The sequence below is a fragment of the Pseudophryne corroboree genome, unplaced genomic scaffold (assembly GCF_028390025.1).
Source record: "Pseudophryne corroboree isolate aPseCor3 unplaced genomic scaffold, aPseCor3.hap2 scaffold_3021, whole genome shotgun sequence".
Lineage (NCBI taxonomy): Eukaryota > Metazoa > Chordata > Amphibia > Anura > Myobatrachidae > Pseudophryne > Pseudophryne corroboree.
The window spans coordinates 1-17,297 of NW_026969695.1; the positions used below are offsets into that span (position 1 = coordinate 1).

Sequence of the window (17,297 nt, forward strand, 5' to 3'; positions counted from 1 at the left end):
TTCCCAGGGTGAGGTTCATTCATTGCATTCTGGGTATGCTGACCCCTGTGATTTCCCCAAATGTGGGAAACTCGACTGCATTATTTGTGGTAGTGGGGGACTGTGTTTGTGCTTTCCTCTGGTCAGCTCTGGTAAAAGTCAGATTTCTTTGTCTCAGATCTTCCTCTAGCCTTGTTCTTCTTTCGAGAGTTCCCTTGTGCTGCCTCAGTTGGATCTCCTTCACTTGACAGGGGGGTACCCGAGCAGCGACCCTCCCCAGCTCTAGCCCAAATCCTACTTACCTGCCAGGTGAGATACTATGATCATGAAGGTGCTTCTCCCAGGGCAAGGCTCACCCATTGCACTCTGGGTGTGCTGCTCCTGCGATTTCCCCAAATGTGGGAAACTTGACTGCATAATTTGTGTTTCCCCTGGTCGGCTCTCGTATAATTCAGATCTCTTTGTCTCAGGTCTCTCTCCAGCCTAGTTTGCTGTCTGTTTCCACTTCTCTTTTCTTGAGCTGCTCCCTTCTATGCCCTTGCGCACTATCCTGACTTCTCCCGTCTGCTTACTTTGTGCCTTCCAATGCACAATGCAAACTACAGGTAGTGCTGCAGGGCCCACACCCTTTTACTTGCCGTACAGAGCAGCTCTAGAGCTGTTACAGTGCCCAGCTGCTGCAAGAAATCAGCTTGTATGCTTCAGGGGCTGGGGCATAGCCAACATGAGCCCCACACCGAAGGAGGGTGGAGGTGTTTAATGCGAACTAGGGGTCATCCAAGCGCCGCAAAAGGCCGCCATGCCCTGCACGCCCATTTTCTCTTTTCATATGCAGACGAGGGTTGAAGCCAACTTTGACCCACTGCTTGGATGACATCACCATATGCAAATCCATCTGCTGCAGGCCTTCCCCCAGGAATGCTTGCACTAGTTGTTGCATTTGGTTTGTTGTTTGGGGGTGCTTCAGTATTAGGCAGCCTTCTTCCCTCCCATGTTCATCTGAAAATATGTGTTCTCCCTGCAGTTGTTGTCCCCAGATGAGAGTTCCCTTGTGCTGCCTCAGTTGAATCTCCTTTACTTGACAGAGATGTGCCTGAGCAGCGGCCCTCCCCAGCCCTATCCCAAATCATACTTATTTTGCATAGGAGATACCATGGTCATGAAGATTGTTCTCCCAGGGTGAGGTTCATTCATTGCATTCTGGGTATGCTGACCCCTGTGATTTCCCCAAATGTGGGTAACTCGACTGCATTATTTGTTGTAGTGGGGGACTGTGTTTGTGTTTTCCTCTGGTCAGCTCTGGTAAAAGTCAGATTTCTTTGTCTCAGATCTTCCTCTAGCCTTGTTCTTCTTTCGAGAGTTCCCTTGTGCTGCCTCAGTTGGATCTCCTTCACTTGACAGGGGGGTGCCCGAGCAGCGACCCTCCCCAGCTCTAGCCCAACTCCTACTTACCTGCCAGGTGAGATACTATGATCATGAAGGTGCTTCTCCCAGGGCAAGGCTCACCCATTGCACTCTGGGTGTGCTGCCCCTGCGATTTCCCCAAATGTGGGAAACTTGACTGCAGAATTTGTGTTTCCCCTGGTCGGCTCTCGTATAATTCAGATCTCTTTGTCTCAGGTCTCTCTACAGCCTAGTTTGCTGTCTGTTTCCACTTCTTTTTTCTTGAGCCCCTCCCTTTTATACCCTTGTGCACTATCCTGACTTCTCCTCCTGTCTGCTTACTTTGTGCCTTCCAATGCACAATGCAAACTACAGGTAGTGCTGCAGGGCCCACACCCTTTTACTTGCCTTACAGAGCAGCTCTGGAGCTGTTACAGTGCCAAGCTGCTGCAAGAAATCAGCTTGAATGCTTCAGGGGCTGGGGCATGGCCAACATGAGACCCACACCGAAGGAGGGTGGGGGTGTTTAATGAAAACTAAGGGTCATCCAAGCACCGCAAAAGGCCGCCATGCCCTGCACGCCCCTTTTCTCTTTTCATATGCAGACGAAGGTTGAAGCCAACTTTGACCCACTGCTTGGATGACATCACCATATGCAAATCCATCTGCGGCAGGCCTTCCCCCAGGAATGCTTGCACTAGTTGTTGCATTTGGTTTGTTGTTTGGGGGTGCTTCAGTGTTAGGCAGCCTTCTGCCCTCCCATGTTCATCTGAAAATATGTGTTCTCCCTGCAGTTGTTGTCCCCAGATGAGAGTTCCCTTGTGCTGCCTCAGTTGAATCTCCTTTACTTGACAGAGATGTGCCTGAGCAGCGGCCCTCCCCAGCCCAATCCCAAATCATACTTATTTTGCATAGGAGATACCATGGTCATGAAGATTATTCTCCCAGGGTGAGGTTCATTCATTGCATTCTGGGTATGCTGACCCCTGTGATTTCCCCAAATGTGGGTAACTCGACTGCATTATTTGTGGTAGCGGGGGACTGTGTTTGTGTTTTCCTCTGGTCAGCTCTGGTAAAAGTCAGATTTCTTTGTTTCAGATCTTCCTCTAGCCTTGTTCTTCTTTCGAGAGTTCCCTTGTGCTGCCTCAGTTGGATCTCCTTCACTTGACAGGGGGGTGCCCGAGCAGCGACCCTCCCCAGCTCAAGCCCAACTCCTACTTACCTGCCAGGTGAGATACTATGATCATGAAGGTGCTTCTCCCAGGGCAAGGCTCACCCATTGCACTCTCGGTGTGCTGCCCCTGCGATTTCCCCAAATGTGGGAAACTTGACTGCATAATTTGTGTTTCCCCTGGTCGGCTCTCGTATAATTCAGATCTCTTTGTCTCAGGTCTCTCTCCAGCCTAGTTTGCTGTCTGTTTCCACTTCTTTTTTCTTGAGCCCCTCCCTTTTATACCCTTGTGCACTATCCTGACTTCTCCTCCTGTCTGCTTACTTTGTGCCTTCCAATGCACAATGCAAACTACACACCCTTTTACTTGCCTTACAGAGCAGCTCTGGAGCTGTTACAGTGCCAAGCTGCTGTAAGAAATCAGCTTGAATGCTTCAGGGGCTGGGGCATTGTCAACATGAGCCCCACACCGAAGGAGGGTGGGGGTGTTTAATGCGAACTAAGGGTCATCCAAGCGCCGCAAAAGGCCGCCATGCCCTGCATACCCCTTTTCTCTTTTCATATGCAGATGAGGGTTCCAGCCAACTTTGGCCCACTGCTTGGATGACATCACCGTATGCAAATCCGTCTTCTGCAGAACTTCCCCCAGGAATGCTTGTACTAGTTGTTGCATTTGGTTTGTTGTTTGGGGGTGCTTCAGTATTAGGCAGCCTTCTACCCTCCCATGTTCATCTGAAAATATGTGTTCTCCCTGCAGTTGTTGTCCCCAGATGAGAGTTCCCTTGTGCTGCCTCAGTTGAATCTCCTTTACTTGACAGAGATGTGCCTGAGCAGCGGCCCTCCCCAGCCCTATCCCAAATCATACTTATTTTGCATAGGCGATACCATGGTCATGAAGATTGTTCTCCCAGGGTGAGGTTCATTCATTGCATTCTGGGTATGCTGACCCCTGTGATTTCCCCAAATGTGGGAAACTCGACTGCATTATTTGTGGTAGTGGGGGACTGTGTTTGTGCTTTCCTCTGGTCAGCTCTGGTAAAAGTCAGATTTCTTTGTCTCAGATCTTCCTCTAGCCTTGTTCTTCTTTCGAGAGTTCCCTTGTGCTGCCTCAGTTGGATCTCCTTCACTTGACAGGGGGTGCCCGAGCAGCAATCCTCCACAGCTCTGGCCCAACTCCTACTTACCTGCCAGGTGAGATACTATGATCTTCACTGTTAGGGCAATCAGGATGTGGAATTCCCTGCCAGGGAAGGTGGTAATGGCGGACTCTGTAATTGGATTTAAAAAAGGAATGGATACATTTCTGAATGAAAAAGCTATCCAAGGTTATAATACTTAAAATATCAACATGGTTAATCCGGGGGTAACATGAGTTGTAGTAGCTAACTAGTCATAAAACATTATTCAGCAAGTATGTAGAATCATCACAACATAAAACAGGTTGAACACGATGGGCAATTTGCCTCTATTCAACCTCAAAAACTATGTTACTATATGTTACTATATTACTATGTTACTGTAGTATACAGAACACCACAATGCAATGAGCAGTGATAGTGAGCACTGATGAGGATACTAGAACTGACACTGAGCAGCAAGATGCAGCACTGGACTATTAGTAATGTACTGTAGTATGCTGAGCACAACAATGCAGCACAAGACAATGAGCAGTGATACTGAGCACTGATGAGGATACTACTGAGAACTGACACTGAGCAGGAGAGACACACTACTAGTATTACTGAGCAGCAATAAGTATCCACTGATACTGAGCACTGATATTGAGATTTCCACTGAGAGAACATAGCCACGTCCTCTCCGCTCTCTCTTCAATGCACGAGTAAAAATGGCGGCAACGCGCAGCTCTTTATATGGAATCCGAATCTCGCGAGAATCCGACAGCGGGATGATGACATTTTCCCTTGTTCAGGTTTTCCGAGTCAGGCGGGAACAACCGAGCCTGCCTCGTACCAGTGTAAACCACGTGGAGTTCGTGGGGAATTCGGTTCTCGGAGAACCGAACCCGCTCCTCTCTACCTTATACCCATCAATTTTTTTTATTTTCAATCTAAGCCCCTGCAGTTTTCTGTAAGCATCTGCTTTGCTATGATGATCAACAAGTCACAAGGGCAAACACTCAGGGCTTGAGGCGTAGATCTTAGGACCAGCTGCTACAAGTATGGCAGAGGTGTCACTATCACTGGTGACACCCAGAGAGGTGGCGAGGGAGATTGTAATGCAGTGCGCGCAGATAAGCAGCGCAATGGTAAAAAGGAGGCATGGTTTCATAGGTAGGGGCGTGGCCTGGTGGCCTGAATCTACATTTTGTTGCTCCGGGTGTCCCGGGGGTTGGGGGCTGCACCGGGGACTAGTGTGTGAGCGGTGCTGGCTCCTGCACAGTGACATGGCATGGCCACTAGAGATGTGCACCGGAAATTTTTCGGGTTTTGTGTTTTGGTTTTGGGTTCGGTTCCGCGGCCGTGTTTTGGGTTCGAACGCGTTTTGGCTAAACCTCACCGAATTTTTTTTGTCGGATTCGGGTGTGTTTTGGATTCGGGTGTTTTTTTCAAAAAACCCTAAAAAACAGCTTAAATCATAGAATTTGGGAGTCATTTTGATCCCAAAGTATTATTAACCTCAATAACCATAATTTCCACTCATTTTCAGTCTATTCTTAACACCTCACACCTCACAATATTATTTTTAGTCCTAAAATTTGCACCGAGGTCGCTGGATGACTAAGCTCAGTGACCCAAGTGGCCGACACAAACACCTGGCCCATATAGGAGTGGCACTGCAGTGTCACGCATGATGGCCCTTCCAAAAAACACTCCCCAAACAGCACATGACGCAAAGAAAAAAAGAGGCGCAATGAGGTAGCTGTGTGACTAAGCTCAGCGACCCAAGTGGCCGACACAAACACCTGGCCCATCTAGGAGTGGCACTGCAGTGTCACGCAGGATGGCCCTTCCAAAAAACACTCCACAAACAGCACATGACGCAAAGAAAAAAAGAGGCGCAATGAGGTAGCTGTGTGACTAAGCTCAGCGACCCAAGTGGCCGACACAAACACCTGGCCCATCTAGGAGTGGCACTGCAGTGTCACGCAGGATGGCCCTTCCAAAAACACTCCCCAAACAGCACATGACGCAAAGAAAAAAAGAGGCGCAATGAGGTAGCTGTGTGACTAAGCTCAGCGACCCAAGTGGCCGACACAAACACCTGGCCCATCTAGGAGTGGCACTGCAGTGTCACGCATGATGGCCCTTCCAAAAAACACTCCCCAAACAGCACATGACGCAAAGAAAAAAAGAGGCGCAATGAGGTAGCTGTGTGACTAAGCTCAGCGACCCAAGTGGCCGACACAAACACCTGGCCCATCTAGGAGTGGCACTGCAGTGTCACGCAGGATGGCCCTTCCAAAAAACACTCCCCAAACAGCACATGACGCAAAGAAAAAAAGAGGCGCAATGAGGTAGCTGTGTGACTAAGCTCAGCGACCCAAGTGGCCGACACAAACACCTGGCCCATCTAGGAGTGGCACTGCAGTGTCACGCAGGATGGCCCTTCCAAAAACACTCCCCAAACAGCACATGACGCAAAGAAAAAAAGAGGCGCAATGAGGTAGCTGTGTGACTAAGCTCAGCGACCCAAGTGGCCGACACAAACACCTGGCCCATCTAGGAGTGGCACTGCAGTGTCACGCAGGATGGCCCTTCAAAAAAACACTCCCCAAACAGCACACGACGCAAAGAAAAATAAAAGAAAAAAGAGGTGCAAGGTGGAATTGCCTTGGGCCCTCCCACCCACCCTTATGTTGTATAAACAGGACATGCGCACTTTAACCAACCCATCATTTCAGTGACAGGGTCTGCCACACGACTGTGACTGAAATGACGGGTTGGTTTGGACCCCCACCAAAAAAGAAGCAATTAATCTCTCCTTGCACAAACTGGCTCTATAGAGGCAAGATGTCCACCTCATCATCATCCTCCGATTCATCACCGTGTACATCCCCCTCCTCACAGATTATCAATTCGTCCCCACTGGAATCCACCATCTCAGCTCCCTGTGTACTTTGTGGTGGCAATTGCTGCTGGTCAATGTCTCCACGGAGAAATTGATTATAATTCATTTTAATGAACATCATCTTCTCCACATTTTCTGGAAGTAACCTCGTACGCCGATTGCTGACAAGGTGAGCGGCGGCACTAAACACTCTTTCGGAGTACACACTTGTGGGAGGGCAACTTAGGTAGAATAAAGCCAGTTTGTGCAAGGGCCTCCAAATTGCCTCTTTTTCCTGCCAGTATACGTACGGACTGTCTGACGTGCCTACTTGGATGCGGTCACTCATATAATCCTCCACCATTCTTTCAATGGTGATAGAATCATATGCAGTGACAGTAGACGACATGTCCGTAATCGTTGGCAGGTCCTTCAGTCCGGACCAGATGTCAGCATCAGCAGTCGCTCCAGACTGCCCTGCATCACCGCCAGCGGGTGGGCTCGGAATTCTGAGCCTTTTCCTCGCACCCCCAATTGCGGGAGAATGTGAAGGAGGAGCTGTTGACCGATCAAGTTCCGCTTGACTTGATAATTTTCTCACCAGCAGGTCTTTGAACCCCTGCAGACTTGTGTCTGCCGGAAAGAGAGATACAACGTAGGTTTTAAATCTAGGATCGAGCACGGTGGCCAAAATGTAGTGCTCTGATTTCAACAGATTGACCACCCGTGAATCCTGGTTAAGCGAATGAAGGGCTCCATCCACAAGTCCCACATGCCTAGCGGAATCGCTCTGTCTTAGCTCCTCCTTCAATGTCTCCAGCTTCTTCTGCAAAAGCCTGATGACGGGAATGACCTGACTCAGGCTGGCAGTGTCTGAACTGACTTCACGTGTGGCAAGTTCAAAAGGTTGCAGAACCTTGCACAACGTTGAAATCATTCTCCACTGCGCTTGAGACAGGTGCATTCCACCTCCTATATCGTGGTCAGATGTATAGGCTTGAATGGCCTTTTGCTGCTCCTCCATCCTCTGAAGCATATAGAGGGTTGAATTCCACCTCGTTACCACTTCTTGCTTCAGATGATGGCAGGGCAGGTTCAGGCGTTTTTGGTGTTGCTCCAGTCTTCTGTACGTGGTGCCTGTACGCCGAAAGTGTCCCGCAATTCTTGTGGCCACCGACAGCATCTCTTGCACGCCCCTGTCATTTTTTAAATAATTCTGCACCACCAAATTCAAGGTATGTGCAAAACATGGGACGTGCTGGAATTTGCCCAGATATAATGCACGCACAATATTGCTGGCGTTGTCCGATGCCACAAATCCACAGGAGAGTCCAATTGGGGTAAGCCATTCTGTGATGATTTTCCTTAGTTGCCGTAAGAGGTTTTCAGCTGTGTGCGTATTCTGGAAAGCGGTGATACAAAGCATAGCCTGCCTAGGAAAGAGTTGGCGTTTGCGAGATGCTGCTACTGGTGCCGCCGCTGCTGTTCTTGCGGCGGGAGTCAATACATCTACCCAGTGGGCTGTCACAGTCATATAGTCCTGAGTCTGCCCTGCTCCACTTGTCCACATGTCCGTGGTTAAGTGGACATTGGGTACAACTGCATTTTTTAGGACACTGGTGAGTCTTTTTCTGAGGTCTGTGTACATTTTTGGTATCGCCTGCCTAGAGAAATGGAACCTAGGTGGTATTTGGTACCGGGGACACAGTACCTCAATCAAGTCTATAGTTGGCTCTGAAGTAATGATGGATACCGGAACCACGTTTCTCACTGCCCAGGATGCCAAGGCCTCAGTTATCCGCTTTGCAGCAGGATGACTGCTGTGATATTTCATCTTCCTTGCAAAGGACTGTTGGACAGTCAATTGCTTGGTGGAAGTAGTAAAAGTGGTCTTACGACTTCCCCTCTGGGATGACCATCGGCTCCCAGCAGCAACAACAGCAGCGCCAGCAGCAGTAGGCGTTACACTCAAGGATGCATCGGAGGAATCCCAGGCAGGAGAGAACTCGTCAGAATTGCCAGTGACATGGCCTGCAGGACTATTGGCATTCCTGGGGAAGGAGGAAATTGACACTGAGGGAGTTGGTGGGGTGGTTTGCGTGAGCTTGGTTACAAGAGGAAGGGATTTACTGGTCAGTGGACTGCTTCCGCTGTCGCCCAAAGTTTTTGAACTTGTCACTGACTTATGATGAATGCGCTGCAGGTGACGTATAAGGGAGGATGTTCCGAGGTGGTTAACGTCCTTACCCCTACTTATTACAGCTTGACAAAGGCAACACACGGCTTGACACCTGTTGTCCGCATTTCTGTTGAAATACTTCCACACCGAAGAGCTGATTTTTTTGGTATTTTCACCAGGCATGTCAATGGCCATATTCCTCCCACGGACAACAGGTGTCTCGCCGGGTGCCTGACTTAAACAAACCACCTCACCATCAGAATCCTCCTTGTCAATTTCCTCCCCAGCGCCAGCAACACCCATATCCTCCTCATCCTGGTGTACTTCAACACTGACATCTTCAATCTGACTATCAGGAACTGGACTGCGGGTGCTCCTTCCAGCACTTGCAGGGGGCGTGCAAATGGTGGAAGGTGCATGCTCTTCACGTCCAGTGTTGGGAAGGTCAGGCATCGCAACCGACACAATTGGACTCTCCTTGTGGATTTGTGATTTTGAAGAACGCACAGTTCTTTGCTGTGCTTTTGCCAGCTTAAGTCTTTTCATTTTTCTAGCGAGAGGCTGAGTGCTTCCATCCTCATGTGAAGCTGAACCACTAGCCATGAACATAGGCCAGGGCCTCAGCCGTTCCTTGCCACTCCGTGTGGTAAATGGCATATTGGCAAGTTTACGCTTCTCCTCCGATGATTTTTATTTAGATTTTTGAGTCCTTTTTTTACTGATCTTTTGTGTTTTGGATTTTACATGCTCTGTACTATGACATTGGGCATCGGCCTTGGCAGACGACGTTGATGGAATTTCATCGTCTCGGCCATGACTAGTGGCAGCAGCTTCAGCACGAGGTGGAAGTGGATCTTGATCTTTCCCTATTTTTGGAACCTCAACATTTTTGTTCTCCATATTTTAATAGGCACAACTAAAAGGCACCTCAGGTAAACAATGGAGATGGATGGATACTAGTATACTTATGGATGACGAGTGACTGACGACACAGAGGTAGCTACAGCCGTGGACTACCGTACTGCGTCTGCTAGTATAGAGATGATAATTAATGATATAAAAAAAATATATATATAACTACTGTAGGTATATATAATATAATGACGGACCTGGTGGACACTGTCAGCAGACTGCTAAACTACTAGTATGAAGAAGATAGAAAAAACTTCCACCACAGGTAGGTAGGTATACAATTATGGACGAGCACTGACGACACAGAGATAGCCACAGCCGTGGCCTACCGTACTGCGTCTGCTAGTATAGAGATGATAATTAATGATATAAAAAAAAATATATATAACTACTGTAGGTATATATAATATAATGACGGACCTGGTGGACACTGTCAGCAGACTGCTAAACTACTAGTATGAAGAAGATAGAAAAAAAAACCCACCACAGTTAGGTATACAATTATGGACGAGTGACGACACAGAGGTAGGTACAGCCGTGAACTACCGTACTGCGTCTGCTAGTATAGATAATATACTAAATATATTACTACTGTAGGTATATAATATAATGACGGACCTGGTGGACACTGTCAGCAGACTCCTAAACTACTAGTATGAAGAAGATAGAAAAAAAAACCCCACCACAGGTAGGTATACAATTATGGACGAGCACTGACGACACAGAGGTAGGTACAGCCGTGGACTACCGTACTGCGCCTGCTAGTATAGATAATATAATAAATATATTACTACTGTAGGTATATAATATAATGACGGACCTGGTGGACACTGTCAGCAGACTGCTAAACTACTAGTATGAAGAAGATAAAAAAAAAACCCCACCACAGGTAGGTAGGTATACAATTATGGACGAGCACTGACGACACAGAGATAGCCACAGCCGTGGACTACCGTACTGCGTCTGCTAGTATAGATAATATAATAAATATATTACTACTGTAGGTATATAATATAATGATGGACCTGGTGGACACTGTCAGTAGACTCCTAAACTACTAGTATGAAGAAGATAGAAAAAAAAAAACCCACCACAGGTAGGTAGGTATACAATTATGGACGAGCACTGACGACACAGAGATAGCCACAGCCGTGGACTACCGTACTGCGTCTGCTAATATAGAGATGATAAAGATGAAAAAAAAAATATAACACTACTGCAGATAAATATTTATATAATATATGTATGACGGACCTGCTGGACACTGTCAGCAGAATGCGTTTATAGAATAAAAAAAAAACACCACAGGAGTGTTTAACTTTTTCAGGCAGACAATATACTGGTGGTCACACTGGCAGCAAAAGTGTGCACTGTACTCCTGCTATAACTGCTCCCCAGTCTCCCCCACAATTAAGCTGTGTGAGCAGTGAGCACTCAGCACAGTCAGATATACATAGATGATATATCATGCAGCACACTGAGGCTGAGCACAGATATGGTATGTGTATCGTTTTTTTTCAGGCAGAGAACGGATTATAAATAATAAAACTGGTGGTCACTATCAGCAAAACTCTGCACTACTGAGTACTCCTGACAAGTTCAACTGCTCCCCAAATTAGTAGTAAATCAAATGTCACTCGTCTCTATCTTCTAATCTAAACGGAGAGGACGCCAGCCACGTCCTCTCCCTATCAATCTCAATGCACGTGTGTATACTCCCGTGCCCTGGTTGCTGGGTCACTGCAGCGGAGGCTCCGGTTTCTTCCTAAGGTCAGTCACACACACACCGCCCTTCCGGATCACGAGGCCGCTGATGAAGGGGAGCGTGGCCGTAGGGGGTGGACCGTGTGCGCACTGGCGTGGACACTGATTACTGGGCAGCCGCTCCACTAGCCACCAGGTACAGTTAAGGAGCACAGGTCTGGGGGTTTTTCTCCTATATTAAACCAATTTTGTACTGCCCGCAGCGCATTGTGATAGGTAATAGGGCCTGATTCAGGTTGGATTGCAATCACAATAAGTGATCCAACTGCAAAAATTGCTAAGAGCATACGCATGTGCCTGCATTTTCTGCGGCCTGGGGGAAGGCCTGCAGCAGATGGATTTGCATATGGTGATGTCATCCAAGCAGTGGGTCAAAGTTGGCTTCAACCCTCGTCTGCATATGAAAAGAAAAAAGGGGTGTGCAGGGCATGGCGGCCTTTTGCGGCGCTTGGATGACCCCTAGTTCGCATTAAACACCTCCACCCTCCTTCGGTGTGGGGCTCATGTTGGCTATGCCCCAGCCCCTGAAGCATTCAAGCTGATTTCTTGCAGCAGCTGGGCACTGTAACAGCTCCAGAGCTGCTCTGTAAAGCAAGTAAAAGGGTGTGGGCCCTGCAGCACTACCTGTAGTTTGCATTGTGCGTTGGAAGGCACAAAGTAAGCAGACGGGAGAAGTCAGGATAGTGCACAAGGGTATAGAAGGGAGGGGCTCAAGAAAAAAGAAGTGGAAACAGACAGCAAACTAGGCTGGAGAGAGACCTGAGACAAAGAGATCTGAATTATATGAGAGCCGACCAGGGGAAACACAAATTATGCAGTCAAGTTTCCCACATTTGGGGAAATCGCAGGGGCAGCACACCCAGAGTGCAATGGGTGAGCCTTGCCCTGGGAGAAGCATCTTCATGATCATAGTATCTCACCTGGCAGGTAAGTAGGAGTTGGGCTAGAGCTGGGGAGGGTCGCTGCTCGGGCACCCCCCTGTCAAGTGAAGGAGATCCAACTGAGGCAGCACAAGGGAACTCTCGAAAGAAGAACAAGGCTAGAGGAAGATCTGAGACAAAGAAATCTGACTTTTACCAGAGCTGACCAGAGGAAAGCACAAACACAGTCCCCCACTACCACAAATAATGCAGTTGAGTTTCCCACATTTGGGGAAATCACAGGGGTCAGCATACCCAGAATGCAATGAATGAACCTAACCCTGGGAGAACAATCTTCATGACCATGGTATCTCCTATGCAAAATAAGTATGATTTGGGATAGGGCTGGGGAGGGCTGCTGCTCAGGCACATCTCTGTCAAGTAAAGGAGATTCAACTGAGGCAGCACAAGGGAACTCTCATCTGGGGACAACAACTGCAGGGAGAACACATATTTTCAGATGAACATGGGAGGGCAGAAGGCTGCCTAATACTGAAGCACCCCCAAACAACAAACCAAATGCAACAACTAGTTCAAGCATTCCTGGGGGAAGGCCTGCCGCAGATGGATTTGCATATGGTGATGTCATCCAAGCAGTGGGTCAAAGTTGGTTCAAACACCTTTGCAAAGTTCTATAAGTTTGATACCCTGGCTGAGGAGGACCTCCTGTTTGCTCAATCGGTGCTGCAGAGTCATCCGCACTCTCCTGCCCGTTTGGGAGCTTTGGTATAATCCCCATGGTCCTTACGGAGTCCCCAGCATCCTCTAGGACGTAAGAGAAAATAAGATTTTAAACCTACCGGTAAATCTTTTTCTCGTAGTCCGTAGAGGATGCTGGGTGCCCGTCCCAAGTGCGGTCTACTTCTGCAAGACTTGTATATAGTTATTGCTTACATAAGGGTTATATGTTAGTTTTCATCGGTCTTGGACTGATGCTATGTTGTTTTCATACTGTTAACTGGGTAGTATATCACAAGTTATACGGTGTGATTGGTGTGGCTGGTATGAATCTTGACCTTGGATCAACAAAAATCCTTTCCTCGTACTGTCCGTCTCCTCTGGGCACAGTTTCTCTAACTGAGGTATGGAGGAGGGGCATAGAGGGAGGAGCCAGTGCACACCCGATCAAAAGTCTTTCTTAAAGTGCCCATGTCTGCTGCGGAGCCCGTCTATCCCCCATGGTCCTTACGGAGTCCCCATCATCCTCTACGGACTACGAGAAAAAAAAATTACCGGTAGGTTTAAAATGTTGTTTTTTTCTCTGCAACCCACTGCTAAATTGTGCTTCCTAGCTGTTTTTTATAAAATCACTTAATTAAATCTAACTCTGATTACGTCAGAGAAGGCCAGGTACCCTACACCATAAGAGGGGGTTTGAAATTTTGACTTGTCTACTTAAAGATCACCAAAATCTGTTGACAAGGTCAATTACATCCCTGGGTGGGATTGAACCACCAACCTTTTGGTTAATAGCCCATGTAAGTGCAAGAAATCCTGAAGCACTCACTCATCATGGGAAAGTACCAATGTGTTTCTTACAAAAATTCTCCAGATTATTGACTTTTTAAAGTTTTTCTAGGAAACGTTCTAGATGAATGCTTATTAGCCTTTGTCAGTATTGACTTTTGCAAGGTGTATCTGTGGCGCAATCGGTTAGCATGTTTGGCTATTAACCAAAAGGTTGGTGGTTCAATCCCACCCAGGGATGTAATTGACCTTGTAATCAGATCTTGGTGATCTTTAAGTAGACAAGTCAAAATTTCAAAAACCCCCCTTATGGTGTAGGGTACCTGGCCTTCTCTGATGTAATCAGAGTTAGATTTGATTACGTGATTTTATAAAAAAACAGCTAGGAAGCACAATTTAGCAGTGGGTTGCAGAGAAAAAAAATTATGCTGGCAGAAAAGTCCAATTGAGTGATTAAACAGCTCTTCATTTTCTGATTTTATGTTTATGCTAACAAATTTGCTCTCTGAAAAGTGTCCACAAAGCCAAGTCTCTGATTAACACCTTTGTAGGAATGGTTTTTCACCTATTACTGAATTAAACTTGCTTCATTGGAAAGGCATCAAAGATGCATCCTCATTTCAATGTCTACTGAAATAATACAGGTTGACACCAGGAAACGTCACTGCATCATTGCTGCTTCCTCATGGGGAAGTCTGTTTAATGTGAAAACAAGGTGATATCTAATCAGCACACAGGTAAGGAATTAAGAAAATCTTTCTTTATGGGTGAAGATGTTTCTCACAAATTGTTGTCCCAATGCATCATTGAAATTCAAGATGGAAGATGATTTTCATATATCACTTGTACATTTTGCATTGCTCTTCTGGTGACAATGTAGTTTGTTTTTGTCAATTACCATTTCAGTAATAGGGTGAAGAAAATTAAGTGGATTTTTTAAAGAAAACAATGCTGTCAATATACTATTAAAACAAATTAAAATGATAAAAGTTATTGTACTTTAAGTAAAAATAAAAGAGCCAAAATATCAATCCCAGTTTTTGATTACTTTAATTATAAAAAAAAAAATGCACATAGCAGAGGATAGTTTCGATCAATCGACCTCTGGGTTATGGGCCCAGCATGCTTCCATTGCACTACTCTGCTGCTCATGGAAGTGTAAGAGATCCTGAAGACTAAATTGATTAAAGGCCTAAAAGTACTGGACTATAAGGAAAGACTTACTAGGCTGAATATTTATACACTAGAAAAGAGGTGCCTAAGAGGAGATATTATTAATATCTTCAAATATGTAAAGATACATAACAAAGAGTTATCAGAGGAATTATTTATTAAAAGAACACGTGATCACTCGCTGCGACTGGAGGAAAGTTCAGAACGCAATGGAGGAAAGGTTTCTTCACTGTTAGGGCAATCAGGATGTGGAATTCCCTGCCAGGGAAGGTGGTAATGGCGGACTCTGTAATTGGATTTAAAAAAGGAATGGATACATTTCTGAATGAAAAAGCTATCCAAGGTTATAATACTTAAAATATCAACATGGTTAATCCGGGGGTAACATGAGTTATAGTAGCTAACTAGTCATAAAACATTATTCAGCAAGTATGTAGAATCATCACAACTTAAAACAGGTTGAACACGATGGGCAATTTGCCTCTATTCAACCTCAAAAACTATGTTACTATATTACTATGTCATTGTAGTATACAGAACACCACAATGCAATGAGCAGTGATAGTGAGCACTGATGAGGATACTAGAACTGACACTGAGCAGCAAGATGCAGCACCGGACTATTAGTAATGTACTGTAGTATGCTGAGCACCACAATGCAGCACAAGACAATGAGCAGTGATACTGAGCACTGATGAGGATACTACTGAGAACTGACACTGAGCAGGAGAGACACACTACTAGTATTACTGAGCAGCAATAAGTAACCACTGATACTGAGCACTGATATTGAGATTTCCACTGAGAGAACATAGCCACGTCCTCTCCGCTCTCTCTTCAATGCACGAGTAATAATGGCAGCAACGCGCAGCTCTTTATATGGAATCCGAATCTCGCGAGAATCCGACAGCGGGATGATGACATTTTCCCTTGTTCAGGTTTTCCGAGTCAGGCGGGAACAACCGAGCCTGCCTTGGACCAGTGTAAACCACGTGGAGTTCGTGGGGAATTCGGTTCTCGGAGAACCGAACCCGCTCCTCTCTACCTTATACCCATCAATTTTTTTATTTTCAATCTAAGCCCCTGCAGTTTTCTGTAAGCATCTGCTTCGCTATGATGATCAACAAGTCACAAGGGCAAACACTCAGGGTTTGAGGCGTAGATCTTAGGACCAGCTGCTACAAGCATGGCAGAGGTGTCACTATCACTGGTGACACCCAGAGAGGTGGCGAGGGAGATTGTAATGCAGTGCGCGCAGATAAGCAGCGCAATGGTAAAAAGGAGGCATGGTTTCATAGGTAGGGGCGTGGCCTGGTGGCCTGAATCTACATTTTGTTGCTCCGGGTGTCCCGGGGGTTGGGGGCTGCACCCGGGGACTAGTGTGTAAGCGGTGCTGGCTCCTGCACAGTGACAGGGCATGGCCACCCAGCATGACGCCTCCCTTCTTGACCATGCTATAATTGCAGTCGCACTGCAGTTCAGCGTGATCATAAAAAATGGTGTAGGCTCCTGCTGGTGCAGACTGTATGTGCGCGCAGGAAGCCGCCACCATTTTTGTGATCACAGCGGCTGAATGTGATGTCATACAGCCGCTGTGACCACGCCCCCTGTGTCTCCTCCATTGCAGACCCCATTTTGAAGCCTTGCCCCCGCACCGCTCCATCCCTGACTTGGAAATGGAGTGTTGCTGACCCACCTCTCCCCCCCTTCCCCGCCCCGATTGACAGGCAGAGGCGATCACATTCTCTGCGGGGTGCCGCAGAAAATGCAGGCACATGCGTATGCTCTTAGCAATTTTTGCAGTTGGATCGCTTATTGTGATTGCAATCCAACCTGAATCAGGCCCTATCACAATGCGCTGCGGGCAGTACAAAATTGGGTTAATATAGGAGAAAAAACCCCAGACCTGTGCTCCTTAACTGTACCTGGTGGCTAGTGGAGCGGCTGCCCAGTAATCAGTGTCCACCGCAGTGCGCACACGGCCCACCCCCTACGGCCTCGCTCCCCTTCATCAGCGGCCTCGTGATCCGGAAGGGTGGTGTGTGTGTGACTGACCTTAGGATGAAACCGGAGCCTCCGCTGCAGTGACCCAGCAACCAGGGCACGGGAGTATACAGCGCCGCTGGGAGTGATGAAGCTGCAGTAAAGATGTCTATTAGACCTAGCCTGCTGCAGCCCTTGTAGATTCTCATAAAACAAGTTCTTCTTTTCTTGTTAAAATTAATAGCTAAGAATAGGCTGCCTGAGGCAGGCCCCTGTTAATTGGCCTGCTACTGAAGGCACCAACTACAAACTGAGCTCCCTGTTCATGGAAGCGGGGTTATAGAGGAGAATGCACTGA

General features: G+C 47.1%; 7 non-coding genes and 2 pseudogenes across 7 annotated transcripts; 7 read left to right on the forward strand and 2 right to left on the reverse strand.

The window, feature by feature from the left end:
• On the forward strand, positions 1 to 121 carry LOC135016859 (U1 spliceosomal RNA; annotated as a pseudogene; the record flags this gene model as incomplete).
• A 152-nt stretch (positions 122 to 273) lies between these two features.
• LOC135016848 (U1 spliceosomal RNA) lies at positions 274 to 436 on the forward strand. The gene has a single exon (XR_010214839.1). It is a non-coding gene; the product is annotated as a U1 spliceosomal RNA (small nuclear RNA).
• Positions 437 to 1,107: 671 nt separating this feature from the next.
• Positions 1,108 to 1,271, forward strand: LOC135016844 (U1 spliceosomal RNA). The gene has a single exon (XR_010214835.1). It is a non-coding gene; the product is annotated as a U1 spliceosomal RNA (small nuclear RNA).
• A 152-nt stretch (positions 1,272 to 1,423) lies between these two features.
• Positions 1,424 to 1,586, forward strand: LOC135016852 (U1 spliceosomal RNA). Its single transcript, XR_010214842.1, has one exon. It is a non-coding gene; the product is annotated as a U1 spliceosomal RNA (small nuclear RNA).
• Positions 1,587 to 2,260: 674 nt separating this feature from the next.
• On the forward strand, positions 2,261 to 2,424 carry LOC135016845 (U1 spliceosomal RNA). The gene has a single exon (XR_010214836.1). It is a non-coding gene; the product is annotated as a U1 spliceosomal RNA (small nuclear RNA).
• Positions 2,425 to 2,576: 152 nt separating this feature from the next.
• On the forward strand, positions 2,577 to 2,739 carry LOC135016858 (U1 spliceosomal RNA). Its single transcript, XR_010214847.1, has one exon. It is a non-coding gene; the product is annotated as a U1 spliceosomal RNA (small nuclear RNA).
• Positions 2,740 to 3,394: 655 nt separating this feature from the next.
• On the forward strand, positions 3,395 to 3,558 carry LOC135016867 (U1 spliceosomal RNA). The gene has a single exon (XR_010214853.1). It is a non-coding gene; the product is annotated as a U1 spliceosomal RNA (small nuclear RNA).
• An 8,631-nt stretch (positions 3,559 to 12,189) lies between these two features.
• On the reverse strand, positions 12,190 to 12,331 carry LOC135016849 (U1 spliceosomal RNA; annotated as a pseudogene).
• Positions 12,332 to 12,483: 152 nt separating this feature from the next.
• On the reverse strand, positions 12,484 to 12,647 carry LOC135016855 (U1 spliceosomal RNA). The gene has a single exon (XR_010214844.1). It is a non-coding gene; the product is annotated as a U1 spliceosomal RNA (small nuclear RNA).
• Positions 12,648 to 17,297: the final 4,650 nt, after the last annotated feature.